This window comes from Sminthopsis crassicaudata, chromosome 5 (assembly GCF_048593235.1).
Source record: "Sminthopsis crassicaudata isolate SCR6 chromosome 5, ASM4859323v1, whole genome shotgun sequence".
Classification (NCBI taxonomy): domain Eukaryota; kingdom Metazoa; phylum Chordata; class Mammalia; order Dasyuromorphia; family Dasyuridae; genus Sminthopsis; species Sminthopsis crassicaudata.
The window spans coordinates 275,179,415-275,199,531 of NC_133621.1; the positions used below are offsets into that span (position 1 = coordinate 275,179,415).

A 20,117-nucleotide genomic window follows, 5' to 3' on the forward strand; every position below is an offset into this window, starting at 1 on the left:
TCAATCAGCCAAAGTTTTTAGCGTTTAGCAATGTGCTAAATAATGTAGAGGATATAGAAGTTGCTTAAGACATAGAAAAAGATGTGTAGTTAAATGCTCAACTGTGTGGCAGTTATTGAAATTCAGTTACGTTGCAATAAAGGGTTCATTTATGGAAAAGATAGGTGTTAAGGGATGAGTAGGATTTGAGTTTCCCCAAGAATAAAAGGAATGAGTTAGACTAGTGGATTTCTAATCTCCCTCTAATCCAACCCTATGAATGGGCCAAGTAACCTAGAAAAAGCAGAGCATTACAAGTAAAAATAACAGTATTAACAAAGCTATAAAAGTGGAAATGAGGCACAGAAAGTTTGTGAGACAAAGAGCAGACTAAGCCTAATTAGATAATTAGGACAGTTGTGCTGAGTAAGAATATGGTGGTGGTTGGGGAAATGTGGTTGGTATGAGAGATGATGTGGTATCTAGAGTCTGAGAAAATGGGTTTGAATTCTAGATCTATGATTGATCAGTTAATAAACATTTATTTATTGTGTCATTATGCCAAGTGCTAGAAATACAAAGAAAAGCAAAACTCCCAGCTCTTAAGAAGTTCACAGCTTGATGAGGGAAAGGTAACATGCCAACAGCAAAGTACAAAACAAATTCTATGTAAGATAAACAGAAAATAATCCAGAGGAAAGGTTTCCTATGGAAGGTGGGATTTTTGATGGACCTTTAAAGAAGGCCAAGGCAAAGCTGACAAGTGAGTGCAGAAGGGATACTCCCATAAAGGGATGGGACAAGGAAACCCATTCATTTTACACATAAGAGCATTTTGGAAGCAGTGCTTCCAGGAAATATAATTCTCAACATAGACTTCAAACTAATCTTAACACCTTATACAGTTCACTTAACTCAATGCTCAATTTCTCTATTTCTACATGGGACAGTTGGCACATGGATGGAATGCTGGGCTTGAGAATCAAAAATTCTAATTTGTTTTCTAACCTTTTCTAGTTGTGTGGCCCTGGGCAGGTCACTTCTATCTCAGTTTCTTTACTGTAAAATGAAGGTGATCAAAGTAACTACTCATAAAATAAAATAGGTAAGGCCCTTTGCAAACTTCCAGTGTTACATAAATGCAGTTATTAAGATATTCTCTAAGATCCCTTCCAACTTTTAAGTCTTGTGACATCATAAGAGGTGGGGGGGAACAATGAGGTTGGATCAAGAAGAGCCTTGTTAGTCAGGCAAGAGGGTTTAGATATAATGTATTTATTATTATACTGAAAGGTCCTTGAAGTCAGGTCAAGAACTAACTACATTGGCTATTCTGGTCTCCAACTCCTCCCCTCCCCCCTTTCCTCATTGCCAGGCACACAGTAGGAACTTAATAAGTGTTCAAAGGAATGTAGTAGAACAGGAACAGCCCAATATAAATCCATCTCAGCAAAAAAATATGAGAAAATTTATTTTGGGAACTGTTCTGACTTAAGATTAATCTGGCTATTGAATTAAATAATTATACTATTTGGAGCCAAATTATTGTTAGTATCAAGGTAAGCCAACATTTGCAGTCAATTAATTTTGTAAACCATAAGTAACATTATTTCCAAATTTATCAAGTCTTTGTTATTTATGCAAATATGGGTTGTGCAATTTCAGATTTTGCAAAGTCTAGGATCATTCAACATAGTGGGAAATTATTTAACAGAAAACAAATGCCCCCAAATCTGAGGAACTATAATATTCAAAATAAAATTCTTAAAAAGAATATTTTAAAATAATATTCTAATCGTAAGATTATTTTCAAAAGCACTCATACTCAAAAATTAATAGTATTTTATACAGAAATAAAAAGGAATAATAGAAAAGGAAACTGCATTCAAAATAACTACAAATGGCAGAAAATATCTAAGAGTAATCCATTGAGCAATCCCCAATATCTCCACAGCTACAATAACAGATGAGTTGTAAAGTAATAGAGAATGACTTAAAACAGCCCAGTACATGCTCATGGCTAGGCCATGCCAATGTAAAGGAAAGGCAACACTATGATTGAAATTTATGAACAAATTTAATGTTATACCAAACTATCAAAGGGACACTTTACAGAACCAAACAAAATAATTCAAAATTCATAGAAGACCAAAATGCTAGAATAATAAGGGAAATAATAGAAAATACAGAAATAAAGAGAAAAACATTTTCAGACCTCAAAAGATAATAAATCAATTGGGGAAGGGGGAGAAAAAAAAAATCACAAAACCTTTTTGGTACAGGTTAAAAAACAGAAGTGTTATCAATGAAACATACTAACAAACAAGCAGAAACAAGTGAACTCAATTCAATTACTTCGAGGTTAATAATTCTTAATACATAAATTACCTAGAAAGGTAGGCTGGCAAAAATTCGGTTTAAACCACTATCTTTATTTAAACAAGAAGTGTTAGGACCAGTCACCTATATAAATCCTCCTTAGTAAACAAAGGCAAACAGACACCAAAAAGTCTGCTAAAACAAGTATTTCCTACCCCTCTTACATGCAGACCACCATAAACTAAAAACAGAAATGTGACCAGAATATTAAAGTTCATCTGATAAAAAAAAAAAAAAAAAAAAAAAAAAAAAATTAGAAAAGAACCAAGTCATGGTATTCATAGCTATACTAGGGGTTGCGCTCTTGACCGAAATGGAGAGAAGCAATCACCAAAGACAAATAGATAATTTATAACATTAAGTCAAAAAAGTTTTGTAGGTGCAAAATTAATATTACAAACTGAAATTTGCTAATTAATTATAAAAGTTTTGTATTTGTAGCAAGAAGTAGTTTAAGGAGAATATCATCTTTGGGTGTTGATGGTGGAGTGCCTTCTTCCTGAAGTACTCTAGGAAGGAGTAATTCCTTCATTGCTGGTTTACAAGACCAAGGGAGTTGATTAGGGAAATAAATCTATACGTCTCTGTGAAGGGTTTGATATCTAAAACACACAGACAAGGCTAAGGTAAACCATTTAGTAACAATAAGAATGGCCATTACTCCCATTTTTCAGATGAGGGAACTAAGGCAAACAGAAGTTAAGTGACTTGCTTAAAGTCTTACATCTAATCAATGTCTGAGGCTGGATTTGAACTCAGGTTTTCCTTACTCCAGACCCAGCACTCCCTGACCACCCCATGCCTATACTTCACAATAGGTTAAATCAAAGGATATAAAGAATTATCAAAAGAATAAAAACAACCTTGAAATTTTATCTCAAACCTAGTAAAAATTAGCAAGGATGATTTTTTTTTTAAAGGGAAGTGATTCTTGGAAATGTCACAGGAATAATGCCATGTACATTAATGCATGCTTGATGAAACAGTGAACTGATGTAATAATAATAGAAAGAAAAATGGAATCATGTACAGAAAGGGACTAAATAACTTATATTCTCCAACTCAAAAATTTTACAACTACATACAGTCTCCCATTTTACCATCCCAGGAAGCTTGATGACAAAAGCTAAGGCTCCCTATATATATAATGTTTAGAGTTTTATTTTTGAAAGTGACCAAGAATTGTTCAGGAAATATTCATTAACTGGGAAATAGCTAAGCAAATTGTGGCACATGAATATAACAGAATATTACTATACTTATATGAAATAATTATGCTAAATATAGAAGCAGTATGAGAAGACTCAGATGTACTGATGCAAGAAAAGAAAGCAGAAATAGAAGAACACAAAGTAAATCCTATGTAAATGGAGAAAACAATCAAAACTGGGGCTAACCTTACTTAGTTCCTCAAAGTCACAAGTGATCGGTGAGTATCTGCATCTTCCCTCTCTTTTCCTTCTTTGCAGGGAGGGTAGAGGAACCACAGGAATATCATATGATCAGGTTAGTTTTCTTCAAGGTTTCTTTTCCACCCTTCTTCCTCTTGACTAAAAGTCAAGAGGGATGGCATATAACCATGAAAAGGTTCCCATTTCACTTACTACAATAAAAGAGCACTCATTTGACCAAAGTTCTCCCATTAATTGAAACTTCCATAAAGATAAAATAATAATTGACAGTTTCTAGTAATAATACTGAAGTATATCTTATGAAAAAGGAGAGAATGTATGAACAGCTTAGTGTTTAGTAAAATTATTGCTACAAATCAAAGTTCAGTAATTTTAAACATTACGTTACTTTTTTCTATTCACTGAAACAGCTAATATGCATATTTTATGTGATAACTATTAAACACAGTATCTACTACAACAGACAACATTTATCATGTATTTATGTGGTGACTAATTTCTCCTTCAAAATAAAGCCCTAACAACTTGTTTGTAATTGCAAAGATGAAAAATCAATACTATATGTGTAAAATAATCAATGATTCTTATAAACATAGGTTATTATTGACCATTAAACTTGTTTTCTACAGGAAGTAGCAGATGCTACATGCTAACCATGACCATTACCTTCCTATTCCTGGACACGAAGCAATTTTAAGACAGCATTGTCTTTTCTGCACTACTGATTCACTGAATTTGCAATGTTTTTCAAGGGAATTTTTTTTTTAGTCCAAATCTAAGATTCTAAGAACCATCTCTATTTCATCTTGTTGAGATTAGAACTCTAATCTGTCAAGCTTGTCTTGGGTCCTCTTATCCAATGTGCCTATGAATTAGCCTTCCTTCTATGATGCACCCTAATCAGACCACATCTAGATGATAGTGATCGGTTCTGAGTGCCCCAAATTTCAGGAAGTACAGTGATATAAGTTAAAGAGCAACCAGTAGAAGGCAATGAAGAATGGTAATGAGTCTCAAGCTCATGTTGTATGAGGACTGGTTGAAGAAACTGGGAATACTTAAGCAAGATAAATTCAGCATTGGGGGCAATATGATAGCTGCTTTAAACAGCTTTTCTTTAAAAGTAGAGGATTTGTTTAGATTAGCTTCAGGGGGTAAAATCAGCAGGAATAGGAAGTTAGAAATACACCAACTAAGGTCTGATGTAAGAGCAAATTGTGCAGGGCTAAATGTTTTATATATATATATACACACACACATACATATATATGTATATATTACATATATGTATATATTACATATGTATGTATATATATTACATATATATACATACATATGATGTAGACATGATAATGATAAATGTGTCTGATATAAGGGCTAATAACTAAAACTATCCAAAAGTAGGGTACTTCTGCATCTAGAATCTAGATTCTCCCTTACTCCAGGGTTTCTGGCAAATATTAGATAACCAATCATTCATGGAAGGTTTTCTTCTCCAGGAAGAGATCGGAAAAAATGGCCTTTGAGGTAACTTTGAACTCTGAGATTTTTATTCCCTTCCTAACATTGAAGAGACTAGTAATAACCATAATAAACTCAGAGCAGAATTTGCCTTTAAATATTATATTTTAAAACAAGCAATAGAGTTCCAAATTTAATTATTTTTGAATTGGCTAAATTTTGACAAAGACTTTAGCAATTCCAAATAAGTACAAATACAAGGGTCTTCAGAAAAGAAAGCATATAAATTTTACAGAAGTAAAATATATAGATCATATAGAAATATGACCAACAATGGCCAAAATTAGAAAGCCATGAGTTGTCGCACAAAATCAACATCTAGCATATGACGATAACTATACTGTCTGCAAGCATAAATTAATTCCGTTTTAAGCCACCTATGATTTCTGACATATCAATATTTCACTCTAATTTGCAGTCTTCACCTAATGTTGTCATTTAGATCCATGTCATAAAATCACCTTCTGAATAAGACTGAAGGTCATTCCAGAATATCAATAACTAACATCTCCTGGATGGGGCCATATTAAAAATGGATCCACTTCACAACAAATTTGCTTACATCAGAGTCCTAGTAAGACTCCAATATTTGTAGCATCTTCTATCAACAAAGTGAACATACCTCCGAAATAAAATGAAAGAAGTGCTTAAAGGAAAAAAATAGGGAGAAGACTTCATTTTCAATAGACTAAAGACAAGAGTATCCACCTCCTATTCACTTCATGTACTAATGGGCAGTTACAAGAAAATAAGAAAATTCTTGTGTCTGAGAATCTAAACTAAAAGATCAAAAGTAATTTAATATTGCAAGGATGCTCAATCTTAGTACTTAAAATTTAGGGAAACAACTAATTAATAACAATATAAATAAAAATGCATGCATTTGTTTGAAACGAAATGCTCACATTTATATGCCTACAGCTAAACAAAATCTGTATTATGCTCTTCAATTTGCTCATGTTAGAAATTGATTTTCATTAAACTATGAGAAAAATTAAAAGAATATTATCTTTTAAGGGATATTAATTATGAGTAGAATCTGTGCTGAGAAAGAGATTGGTTCACAAACTAAATTAGCAGGTAAAAATGTATTCATCCTAATTAAACAAAAGTTGATTTAAAAAAGGCTTTAAAAATCAGGCACATAAAATTGTTTATATTTACATATGAGGATGTATATTAAAGCCAAGAAACATTAGAATGCGAAAGAAATGTATTTATTAAATTACCATATTTATGTTTGTCCTAGCAGATATATATAGATACACACATATTTCAATACAGTGTATATCCTTCTGCCCGTTCTGAAGAAAAGTTATCTTCCTTAAAAAGCTACATTCCTTCAATATGAATTATACCCACAATTTTAATAAATCAACTCAATACAAGTCTAAATCTCTCAAATATCAAAGCACGCTATCATCTTATAATAATAAAAATAAGAACATATATGTTAGCACCTATACTTCTATATCTGTACCATAAATACTTACAAAGAAATATTTCTTCTAAACCCCCCCCCAGAATGCAATCTTACTCAGGTTGAAAATATTCACGTTTTAATTATGCTTTTAGTCTTTTCCCATCCATCCTCAGTTTCTTTCTTTCTTTTTTTTTTAATTTATTTCAATATGGTTAAACTGAAGGAATTTCAAACCACAAAGCTTGTCTGTATATCTGTAAAAATGCAAAGACTACTAGAAAACTATAACGGAATAGTAAAACATGTTTAGGATGAGGTTTCTGAAATTATTCTTATCCAAAACATTATCATGTATGAATCAATTAAATATTGTGCATATACATATTTACATGTAAATTATACGCAAACATGTATTTTGATGCCAGTACATAGTTAAAAGAGTTAAAATGTGTGACCAGCTTCATAAACAAAACTAATTCTATCCTTGTTGCTATCTTTGGCTTACATAGACTGTCTTCATTCAACAAATGTCTATTGGGTGCTGTGCTAACAAGGCTATGAGCCAGATTACAAATTCCAGGTATGACAAGACACTTGGCCTCATAAAGCTTAAAATCTAATGGAGGGTGGGGGGGTGGGTGGTAGAGATTGGACCCCAGAGGAATAAAGATAGAAATGAACAGAAATTAATTGTGATTTTACATAAGTGCATTAAAGTATGGTAAAACAAGATGATATGAGAGGTCTGACTAGGAAGGTCATACTCAATAATGCATATTATAATATAATGCTCCCTATAACACAAGAGGTAGACAAGACTAATCTTTTACCTAAATTATCAAATGAGGGGAGCAAAATTTTATCCTTGAGATAAAGACTGAGGTTTTGAAAGTCAATGAATAGAGTTAAAAAATGTAAATATATTGATAGCAAAATAAAAAACACAAACATCAGACTTTTTTTATCAGCTCTAGAATGAACAGAATTATTTAAGAACTGTACATATATAATATGAGTAAACAAGTGCTTGATTACAATTCACATATTCCAAAAGCAGTGAGAAATAGGGAAAAAGAGTTGGGCTTGGATGACTTCTGACTGTGTGATCAAGGGCAAGTCATTTAATCTTTTGTAAGCCTCAATTTCCTTCCCCTGTATATGGGGAAGATAACATTTCTAAACCTATTTATACCTTCACAAGTCTGTAAGGAGGAAAAATGTTTCTGTACTCTATATACTGTGATGTATAATTTAAAAATATATAGTGAAGTTAACAGTGCAAATTCTAACTTTGGACCTTCCTTTAATTCGGGATTTTTTGATGGGGACCTCCTCTCTACCTAACCATGAAATTCAACTGTAATAAAACTAGCAATTTCTAAAACTTAAGTTAAAAACTTAAATTGAAAAAACAAACAAAAAACTATTTCAGTCTGTAGTCCTAACACACACACACACACACACACACACACACACACACACTTACTTTATATGGAAAGCATAAGTTAGGATGCAATTTTAAATAAATAAAACTACCCCTAATTAGATGTGATTTCTCTTGTGAACAAAAGTTAAATTTTTTAAAATGAAAATTTCTGTGGAAATCTTGAAAAAATCGTCATTTTGTCCATATGCATACTAAACAACTAAAAAAAAAAAAAAAATCAACTGAGCCCCAGTAACAATGCTGATAGATTTCTAAAGTATTTCACCTTTATGATGCAGCTAATTTCTTTTTTTGCTTCTCCTCAAATCTAGTACACCCTTTGCCCCCAAAGATTAAAATTATACATATATATGTAATAGTCAAACAAACCGAACACGATGCAGCCTAGAACCTGTTCTTACACACTAGTTTAACAACCTGGCTTAACTAGCATTTCCCACAAACCTTACAGGTCTGAACCACAATCCCTCCCTCCCCCCATGAAAAAAACTGGGAATAAAAATAGGAACACATATTTTAGCACCTATGAAACAAAAGAATTACTTCTCTTTATAAATGTCTTATGTATATTTACAATGAAATTTCAGTAGTCAGAAAGTTTTTTTATAAGAAAAAGAGCTCAATACCACAAACTCAAACTGAAGTTCAACATCGGCAACCATCAAACCAATTGATTCTCAAAAGCTCCTACTCAGAAATCAACATTCTAGTTAAAAGGAATTATATTGTCAAGAATAGCACTCTGAAGGCAGGGAATTTTCAGTTAAAAGGTGGAGTTTTGTCCTCAACTCACCCATCTGTGACTCATTTTTGCAGAGCGAATGGTGAGAAATAACAGTGACTGTTCGAGGATCCTTGCAGTTAACACCCAAAACAAAATCACAGCAGAAATCCACCCAGAACGATGCCTATCTCTCGGTATCTTCCAAAGCAAGGTTAAAAATCCGCAAGTTCCCTGAAGTAATAACGTTCAAGAAAGCCCATTGCATCTCTTATCTACGAGCCCTCCAAGGCGCCGTCCCCGGAGCGCAGCGCCAACCGCGCCCTAGCAGTCCACGACTGCCTGGCCCGGGTGTCCGGCTCGCTGGCCGCCCAGGCCGGTAGCGCTGCTCCGGGGCCGCCGCGCACCTCTGGTCGTCGCTGAGGCCCCGCATCCCCTCACGTGGCTGGGCCGCCCCCGGTTACAGCCCAGTGGGCAGATGACAGTTTCGCCCCGGCCAGGCCGCGGGCGGGCTCCGCTCTCCGGCAGCACAAAGGCAGGGATCCCGCAGGATGGCCCACAGGTGGGGAGCCTTCCCGGCACGGCCTCCGCTGCGGCGGCAGGGGCGACGCTCCCACCGCACGACTTTATCCTAATACCGAGTGACACAAACACAAGTCACACATGTCACGGAGAAGGAGAGGCGGAGGTCGGGGGAAAACGAGCAAGGAGTATGTGCGGCCCGGGTGGGGAGGGCCGCGGGGGGTGGGGGCCGCCGCGGGGTCGGCCAAGGAGCTCTGGCCGCGCCCGGGGTCCGGAGGCTCGCGGGCCCAGAGCAGGACCCCTTTCCCCAGAATGTCCCACAGCCCCGCGCCCAATCTCGTCTCCGAACTGGCCCGGGCGCGACAGTCGGCGCGGGCTCACTCTACAGGTTCTCAGCAGCAGTAGGGGGATCCGGAGGCTGTTCCCCCGGAAGGATGGAGCCACTCTCCGTACCCACCAAAGCCAAGGGCGAGCGTGACAAGGGGGAATGAAGGGGAGGTCCTCAAATAAGAGGCCGGGAAGGAAGACTAAAGGAGACAACCGAAACTCTGCCCCACCTCCCGGGGACTGGGGGTCCCGGAGCTTTCTCAAGGTCACGGTCGGGGGGCGCTCACCTGTCCCGCCCCTAGCCCCACGGCGCGGGGACCAGCTCCGAGGACCGCCCGCGGTCCGGCGTGGGCAGCAGGAGGGGAGGCGGCGCCTACCCGGCCCCGGCCCCGGTCCCGGCTGCACGAGCTCACTGCCTGCCCGAGCAGAGCCCGAGGAGGGGGCAGCGCGGCCCGGCCCGGCCCGGCGCGCGCCCGCAGCCCCGCGAGGCGGCCGGCCCGGGGCGCGCCGCCGCTGCCGCCGGGGCCGTCTCGGCGATCTTCAGGCTCGGGGCGGGGCCGCGGCCCCGGGGCTCCGAGGGACTGAGGAGGAGAAAGGGAAGCAAGACGGGGAAGCAAGACTGGGAAGCAGGGTGAGCGACAAGAGCGCGGCCCGGCCACCCACCCAGCCCAAAGGGACGGACGCTCACCCAGCTGCCGGCCCGGCGCTCCCTCCTGGCTCTCGGCACAAGCACGCGCTCCACGCGGGCCACCGCCGCTCCGGCTCTGGCCGCCGCCGCCGCCGCTGCCGCCGCTGCCTCGGCTGGGCGCGGTCACGTGACGGGCCCCGCGGTCCGCGCGGGGCGGGGGGCCGGGGGTGGGGACTGGGGACGGGGGCGCCCGCGCTCCGCTCGCTAGCGCCGCTCGGACCTCCGAGGGTGGGGCGGGCGCGCTGCGGCGGAGGGCGGGAGGGGGCCTCCCGGCCGGCGCGCGGAGGCTAAAGGGTGGGCAGAGCCACGAAGGGGCGGAGGCGGGGACCTAGCCCCGCCCTCTTTTCCTTCCCCCTCCGCTTCCTTGCTTGACGCTCCCCTCCCCTCTTCTCACCCCCCTTCCCCTTTCGCGACGCCTCTGATTGGCTGGGCCACTCTGACGTATGTGTTTCCATGACGTGTGGGGGAGGAGGAGGAGGAGAAGGAGGAGGAGGAGGAAAGGGAGGATGAAGAGAGAGAGAGGAGGAGGAGGAGGAGGAGAGGGAGGAGAGGGAGAAGGACTGAAAGGGGGCGGGGGGGAGGGGGGGAGGTGGCGAGGTGGCGCTGTATGGGAAATACGGGGTGGTGACATTGTCCGGGCCGCTGCCGGGGATCGGGGGCCGGACCGGTGCGGAGCGGGGGGGAGGAGGGAGGGGAGCAACCTGCGGAGAAAGGAGTGCAGCTAAGCGGGGCACCTAACATCTGGGGAGGGGCAGCGAGTAAGGGACGCGGCGCGAGCAGACGGTTTAACGGCTACTCCTTCCTCCCAATCCTGCCCCGGGGGCGTGACGCGCCTGGGGCTGGGGGAGGGTGTGTGTGTGGGTTCCCTCCTGGCTGGAGGGGGGGAGCTCCCTAGCGCTGGGGGAGGGGGGGAGTTCTACTTCACACCCCCTCCCCCAGCGCGAGCTCGGGCTCCCCGCTCCGGGTCGGCAGGCGCTAGTCAAGCTGCGCTGCAGTGATCAAGGGGTTAAAAGAAAACCGGCGCAGTCCCCAGTCAAATGCAAACTGGCTGAGCGGGATCTGCCCCTGAAATCTCGGAGCTTCATTGTCCCTCTGCCCAAGTGCCGAGCTGTCAGGGTCGGGTGCACTTGTAGCATCTCTGCGGTCTACAGGGTCCCTTTTTTCTTGGAGAAAAAAGCGGCCGGGGGTGGGGTAGGTGTGGCACTGGGGAGGGAAGTGGCGAGACCGAATAGGGTACTGGTTTGGGAATGATCCGAACACCTGCTGTAAAAAACAACAAAAAATGTGTATATATAACCAGAAATGCAGCTTCTCTGCAGTTAAGAGAGTTTGGGGTTAACAAAATCACCAGTTGCGGGGTTTTTTTTGGGGGGGTTGCTCTAAAACACGGTTAAATTTTTTTCCTTAATATTTTCATTCTGTCTGCCTGCCTGGTCTGTCTCTCCTCTCTCAGAAAACATTCATCCATATCTATATACATGCATATATACATATATCTACACACACATCCAGCTAGACAGACATATGATTTTCTATAAAACCTACACATATACAGATTTTTCAACACCCCCCCCCACAACCCTTTCCCCAAAATACTGCATTTTGTCTCCAGTTCATTACCTTCGCTTGCACTTAAGCGTCATTGCCCAGCCCTTGTCTTCGGGACTCTCAGCAGCAGCAAAATTCGTGTACGGATGTGATACACGTTTTATGAGAGCCTGAAGATGAGTTCTGCAGAGTTTCCTCCTTTTTTTTCCTTAGCTTCAGGGCAGACAAAATTGATGTTGGCAACACCTTCTAAAAAGCTACATACATAAAGTGTTGTATTATCCTCATCTACACAAAAGACCATTTTTTACTTAAAAGCAGCAGTGCCAGGATAGCGGAGATAGGTTTTTAAAATGCCCAGCGACTTTAGAATTTGTTAACTCTCCTTAGGTTTATTCTATTGGAATAATGCATGTTGTATTTTCAATGCAGTTTTCTTATCTCACCAAGTTGAGTCCAGTGTTCATCCAAGACAGCACCAGTCTCCAGATTTTTGTCCTTGACTTTGAAAATTGGCATTGACCAGAATAATATAGCCCCTCTTTCCCTTTGATCACTGTGAGGAAATTGTTTGGTATAGTCTAATACATTACTACCCCCTCATAATGCTGTTTCAAAGCTTGGCAGGAAAATAGATTAGTTAAATATATTGTTGCTTTAGTAAACTTCAGGATTTTCATCCCCTGAAAATTTCTTAAAAGGGTTCTGAGACATTTCAGAATCTTTGGCTTTCCTCCTGCTTTTCTCCCAGAAACTCTCTGAGGAAGATTCAATTATACATTTTACTTTAATCAAGTATTTGACATTAAAGTTATGTCTGAATCATTGCTTCAGTACACTAGCAAAATGGATAATGAGTAAACTAGAATCTGTTCATTTTGTTAGTCTGTTACAGTCTAAATTTATTTATTACATGCACTTGAAATTCTGTGGTCAAGAAAATGACCCAAAGTTCTAATTTTAGAACATGCTTGACACAAAGTCTCTATTGGTAATCATTTAAGATTATATTTCATATATATCAGCAATTGTGTGCCTTAGATTACATTTTCATGTAAGTTTTTAACAATTTATTCAGACAGTATTGAAAATACAATTCTATAGAAGATATTAATATAATCAAAACTCCGTAGAAACGCAAAATTTAAAAATACCATATAAGTGTTAGTCATTTTAAGTAGTATTTTTCCAAAGGATTAAAACACAAGATTAGTGGTATTTGGTGACGATTGTGGAGGGAGTACTGGGCTTGGAGTCAGGAAGACTTAGTTTTCATAAGTTCAAGTTCAGCCTCAAACATTTACTAGTTGTATGAATCCAGGCAAGTCATTTAACCCTATTTGCCTCAGTTCCTCATCTATAAAATGATCTAGAGGAAAAAAATGTAAACTACTTAGTGTCTTTCCTAAAAAACCTCAAAATGTGGTCATGGAGAGACCAGGACTGAACAATTTTTCTGTACCATTGATGAGAAAATATTCTTTGACTTAAATTTTCTCCTTAGTTATTATGCAACATTGCAGCAATAATTTAAAAATACCTCTATATCACAAACACATAAATGGGTATATCTTTATAATCTTAAAGTTAGGTTGCTTTTTTTAACATGCTAATCTTAATGCATACTATAAACTGCATATTAAAAATGCATTCCTTAAGTACCAAATCAATATTTTAATAGACTTGATTTCAAATTTCTATAACATGATTATTAGAACAGAAAATATAATGCAAGATTATATGCACCAAATCATATATTTGAATTTTTTAAAATGTATTTGGTGAAAAGCAGGAAAGAAACTTAACATTTTAACATAACTGCTGCAAATTCTATCAATTGAAGACCAAGTATATTCATATAACAAAGAGCATATTTTTGAAGAAAGTTTTCTACTATTCTAAAAATGGTTGAGACTTAAGGGCTGCAGCATCAGGTCTTTAGATAGACTGATAGACTTTCTTCTATATTCTATGTTCTACCAACTGAAGTCTGGCAAAATTAGAACATGAGTATAAATTCATCCAATATACCAGCAAACTCTGGGATCATATTTTCCTGCTCTTTGATTACTGCTATTCCCTGCAACAAACATATCCTTATTTAAACAGGTCATTTTATTTTAGAGAGGACATGTTATTTTTGAGAATGTTAAAGACAATATATTAGAAAGAGAAAAGAATGGAATTCTTCAGAAGACATTACATAATTACAGAAAGTTCTACTGGTCCACATCTCCAGAAAGAGGTAGCAAAAGCAATACTTTGCTAAAAAATAACATAGAAATGATAATCAATATGCATCATTGCATGGAAAAACATTTTTTCAATGAATTTAATATTAGTTTAAAGAATTAAAATTTGAATTAAAATTCAAAAGAAAAATGTGTTTTTACCATTCATTCAAAAAAAAAAATTTTAGTGAGCTCCTAAGTTTTCACATTAGGACATAAAAAGAAGTCTTTAAGAACTACTCCACACCCCGCCCCCCAATTCCATATATTCACACACAAAGAACTTGTAATTTAACTAAGAAAAAAACAAAAACCAACCGCCATCTAACAGAACAGTTAAATGCTCAACCATTTGGAGAGGTAATTGTGGTTATAGTTCTTGAAGAATTAAACATAAAGGAAGTGGGCCTTGAAGAGTGAGTAGGACTTAAATCAGGAAAAAGAAAGACTTGCAGGAGGAGGAAAAAGGGGAGAGGAAGAGAATGAACTAAAGCAGAGTACTTAGGATAATAAATATGGCATGTTCCAATTTTCTTATTTTCTACAGGAAGACAATTTTATATATATATACACATATATATACACACATTCATACATGGCATGAATATACACATACACATGTAAAAATATTTGAAAAGTATTTTACTTATAATGTATTAATATTTATACATTTTGATTATATAAGGTTATCACTATCCTCTTTCCATAAGTGAGATTTTCACTTAAAAGATCTTTTTTTCCCCCAACAGTGGTAGTAATTTGGGTTTTAACTTCCATTTCAACAAACAATTTCTAAGTGTTTATTATATACAAGGGAGATTTAAGAGTTTGTATAGCATAGTGGATGGGAGACTAGCCCTGGAATCAAAGACTTGTTTTCAAGTCCCATTCTGACACATTCTAGGTATATGACCCTGAGAAAGTCACAACCTTTCAGTTGGGATTTGCAACTTTGCAAGACTGTAAATGATAGAACATTAGCTAATCTACATTGGCAGAGGGATTTTCACACCAAAGAAGTTCCCATTCAAATGAAATTATAGGCTTAGACTCATTTCAAGTCTATCTGTAAGGAAAAAGGAGGAAGAAGAAAAGGAGAAAGAAGAGAATAAAAGAAGGGGGGAGAGGGACAAGGATAAGAACAAGAATAAGGTGATGATGGCTTTGCTAAATGCTACAAATGCAAAGATATTCAAATAATCCACAAACATATATTCTGTGCCCCTTATTATTAAGACTATGCATCTTTAAGTATGAGGAAACATTTTCAAATGGTGGGCTGCTATTCTGGGAGTAGATACTGATAGTTTTTTCTTCCTTTATAGGAAGTTATCTGGTTCAATCTAAAATTGAGTCTTAAGACCTTGGTTCCACATTCTATGGAAGATAGCATATTTTGAATTTGATGAGGACTGCCTTGCCCTTTCTAGAGCACAGAGAGTGCTAACATCTCTGAAGTATATACTTCCTACTGGATCTTAGTCCACCAATTATTTTAGAGGCAGTTCTAGACTTGAAATTCAATTAAAAAGGCACCAGTGGGTATGTTCATACTCTATGTGCCCTTAAGATGCACAATGTGAAGAGGAGAGCTCTGGGAAAGAAAAACTCTAGTCCAATTGGTACCAAGGTCCACTTGGGTAGATGATTCAGCTGTCATCTGAGGGAAGATGGAGAGGTTCTGATTGCTGAACTTTCCACTGGCTGAGAAGAAATCAAACTATTTCCTAGTCCTTCATCCTTTGTATCGAAGAGGCCAGAACTTCCTTTAATGATGTTTACTGTTTTAATTACTGTCAAAAAGTCAACTCAATATAGATAAAATGCGCCTATTTTAACTTTATTTGTATTTTCCTGAATAGTAAATAGGGAATATAGCTGGGAGAAATAGTGCTTGTTTTGGATATATAGAGATATAGAAAGCAACAAAATTCAAATCCAGGTCACTACCAGGCTTTCTTCTGAGTAAGCATGGAACTAAACTGAGAATATTATAATTTGGGTTTATTGGTTATGGTTAAACTTCCCAAAAAGAATTTTAATTGGATATGAGATTTTCATTTTGCTCCTTAGTTTAAAATGATTCAGAGTACTAATTTTGTTGTCATAGACAAGGCTAGGCTGTTAAGTTGTATAGCCTTACTCATTCATCTTTCTCACTACTCCCACTAATACAGAGAAAGCTCTCTGCAGAGGATGAGTTCATGGAGATAACCAAAAAGTGGGAACTTCCCCTGAGAGGAACAAAAGAGTTGTGACTCATCCTGGTTGGCAACATCTTCATTTCAAGGGTGGGGACCAAAGGAGGGAATACTTTTTTTTCCCCCTCTTTTGGCTTCACCCTCAATTTCACATTCAGACTGTTATGTAATTTTGGTTTACATGTGGATTTTATGTCTTTGGTCTCCTTGAGGTATAAACCCAATCTTGAGAATGCTGGATTTAGAATATCTGTCCTGAGGTAAGTGGATCATAGGATTATACAGCAAGAGCTAAAAGATCATCTCATTTAACTTCCTTATTTTAGGAATGAGGGAATTAAGGTCTAGGTGATTTGTCCAAAGTCACACTATAAGATTGTCAGGCAAAAGTTGGAACTAAAACTCTGGAACTTTTTCTCTTTTCACTGCACTAGTACTTCTTTCCTAAGCTTCCTTTTGTGAGAACTCATCATTGAAGCACATAACAATTGGTTGAAATTTTATGCTTGGTTTCTACTCTTGAGATGGCAAGATCATATTGGTGAAGCCAAAGAGTGATCATGAACCAGTCAAATTAAAGCGCCCTAGAAATAAGTGGTAGTTGTAGAGGCAGAGATAAGCCCCTTTATAAGGAAAAAGTTCTTAACCATCAGAAATGCTTACAAGTAAAATGGGTAATGGTGTTGCTACTCATTTGGTGCTTTTAAAACAAGGACTGGGTAATCATTTATTGGGAATGTTGAAAGGAAATTTGACTTCAGGTACAGATTGGTCTAGATGACTTCTGAAGTCTTCCAACTCTGTAATCTTAAACCTCCTATATTTGTACCTGTTAGACACAATTGAGTACCTAATTTTATAATTTCTGGTTTTTCATAGATGTTTACTGTTTTTGTCTTAATTCTCCAACTAGGCCACAATTTCCTTGTGGATAAGAACTATTATTTAATACTTCATGTGTGTTTTATGAAGAGGGGATACAATTTAGGAGGATTTTCCTCTTTTTATTTAGAAAGTTACACATAATGTGCCCACTCAAGTGAAGAGCAAGAAACCTCTACACCATTTCTTTCTCTGATTTTCTCCTGAAATCAGTGTCGTTTAGCAATGTAGCTTCTTTATATTATTTGAAAATCAGGGGAAAGATTTCTCATTCAGGGTATGTAGTAGTACATTTGTTGATTAGATAGTATGTATAGAGGTATGTAGTAATACATTTGTTGATTAGATAGTATGTATATACAAAAGTTACTTTATTACCAATGATACAGCTACACTAGTACTAGCAGTCTATTTTGAGAGTTATACATTACTGGAGTCTGCATATCACTTTATAGGATTGATCCCATTTTTAGATAGGTACATTCTTTTCTGTATTCTATGGAAAACAGGAATAGAGAGACACAGGAAGAACCATATGTAGGCAAATTGATCCAAATGCTATCTTCTTACTTTTGCCCTAGCACTCCCTATGCCTAGAAAATACTCCTTACCTCTGCAATCTTAAAATTCTTAGTATCAATTCTGAGCTTAGCCTTTCATAATACCCCCAGATTATGTCCATTTTGTAAAAATTTGTGTATAATCTATGCCTGTATATAGATATATATTTATATATACACACACACATATCTATAGATAAATATGGGAATAAGGAATCTTGCCCTTTCCCTCGTAACTCAGGGCCTCTTTGTTTCTTGATTCTCATATGCTGCCAAACTGCCTTCAGTCCTGAAAGAGCCTACCCACCTAAAAGAAAAGTCAATCTCTTTATTTCCATACTCTTTATTATATAACCACATGGGAGTTCTTTAGGAAACTGAACTTAAAGCTTACATTTAGCTCATATCTAGAATCTACTCAAAAAGAGAAGGGACTATTCAATATGGATCTAATCCAACTTTCCTCAAAGGGAAACAGACCCTGAGAAGTTTCTTGGACAATCAGTAAGTTGTCCTGATTACAAAGATTATAAGTAGCAGAATACCTGAATCCCAGTTTTCCAATTTTTGACATCTCACTTTTCTTCAAAAAGAATAATGTCCTGCTGTGACTCAGATGCTACTGTGTAGAAAACATCTCTTTGATATTGTTATGACCCTCTTCTTTCCCTCCCTGCTCATAGTAGAGGCACTTTGGCTGGAATTGGGAAGCCAGAGAATTAATATACAAAAATATATGAGATATGGCAAAAAAGGAGAGGTGCCTATGGGCATTTTGACAGGAATTGGAAAGATGGAAACAGATGGGTATGGTAGTAGCAGACTTCCCCCTGCCCTCTGGGTAATGAGCTTTCAGAGATTATTGTCAGTGGCAGGAAAAGGAACACAAAAGTTCTAGATACCAAAACCACACCCTTGCTCTGAACAAGGGCTGAAATGCTGGGTCCAGAGTTTCTAATTCTTTTAAAGACTGCTTTTGCTGGATGTGTGAATTGAACATCTATTGCAAACTTTTTTATTGTCTATAGTTCTTCTCCTGCTTATTGGAGAGTGACCCTATATCCTAAGCAAATTGAAGTGTACATTTCTTAGAACTCTTAGGGTTGGAATGGCCTATGTACTATCTGGAAACTACCTATATCTGGGAGAAGCTATAGGTATACAATCATATAGTATTTTATTATGTATTTTACTACTTTTATTGACTCCCTGCAAAGAGTAATACTACATATAACTTTTAAAAGAGGGGGTAGAAACTCACTGCAAACTATGAATCAGGTATGGGACAGCTATTCCTTTCCTTTCCACAAAAGAAATGTTTGACATGCATAATAAACATAAGCACATATTGACAGATTTAAAATATGATTCAGTAATTTATAACAACTACTTTTCCTGGGAGGCTGAGACTTAAAACCATCACAAAGTATTGGTGGCATTGTAAAATAAGTGCTTAACATTTTGCTTCATATTTCACTTTGGCTTTGTACTAAAAATTGTAATAAAAATTTTTGGCCTAAAAATTATATCCAGGAGCATATTTTTGGGAAGGCAGAAGTTTCACCTGTTGCCAACCAGCTCTGACCAAGAGACCCAGGATTTGGAACCTCTCAAACTTACAAGATGATCTCCTATGCTAGAAACATACATCTTAGTATTGCTGCCATCCTTAGTTGCTACCATATGGCCATGGTTGTGGGGAGTAGCAGCTCTTTTCCCCACCTCTAATGGGAAGGGCTCTAATAATCTTGTTGCTAATTGGAAGTAGGAAGAGAATAGAAGGTGAGTAATTTCCTTTTAAATCTCCACTGAATTGGAGACTCTTCCTGTTTAGTAATGAATAGTGATAGTATAAATATACTAATAGTAAAAGTACTAATAGTATAAGGTATTGCAACATTGAGTCAAGTATGCCTACAATCTCTGAAATTTTCCAACAACGCCTCATTGCATGTTCCCTAGCATGGCCCCTAATGAATTTTTCCCATGCAAACTCTGCACAATCCCTAATACATGTACACCTTGCTTTTATCCTCTACACTATATTTTCTTGAAGGAAGATGCTTTCATTTTTATTGCTTTTCTTAGAACTTACTGCTGTGCCTGGAACATAATAGGAAGATGTGGACTGACTGGAGGCCTCTCATTTTTCAGGGAGAAAGCAATGTATATAAGTTCTTGTTGTCTTGCCTAGTTTTTTACTCACTGCTCACCTATTTTCTGTGACAATCTTCTCTATAGCTCATGATCTGCAAACCAAAAGTTTACTACAAAAA

General features: G+C 38.2%; 1 protein-coding gene across 4 annotated transcripts in view; it reads right to left on the minus strand.

Moving 5' to 3' along the window:
* Positions 1 to 12,090, minus strand: part of ATP2B1 (ATPase plasma membrane Ca2+ transporting 1) — a 130,684-nt gene extending 118,594 nt beyond the window's left edge. For 3 of the 4 annotated variants that reach the window (XM_074271105.1, XM_074271107.1, XM_074271108.1), the window contains exon 1: positions 10,420 to 10,560. The gene's annotated coding sequence lies outside the window, so the exon portion shown is untranslated. Of the gene's footprint in view, positions 1 to 10,419; positions 10,561 to 12,039 lie in introns of those variants that run through there. The other variant, XM_074271106.1, reaches the window with a different exon arrangement.
* Between the last annotated feature and the right edge of the window lie 8,027 nt (positions 12,091 to 20,117).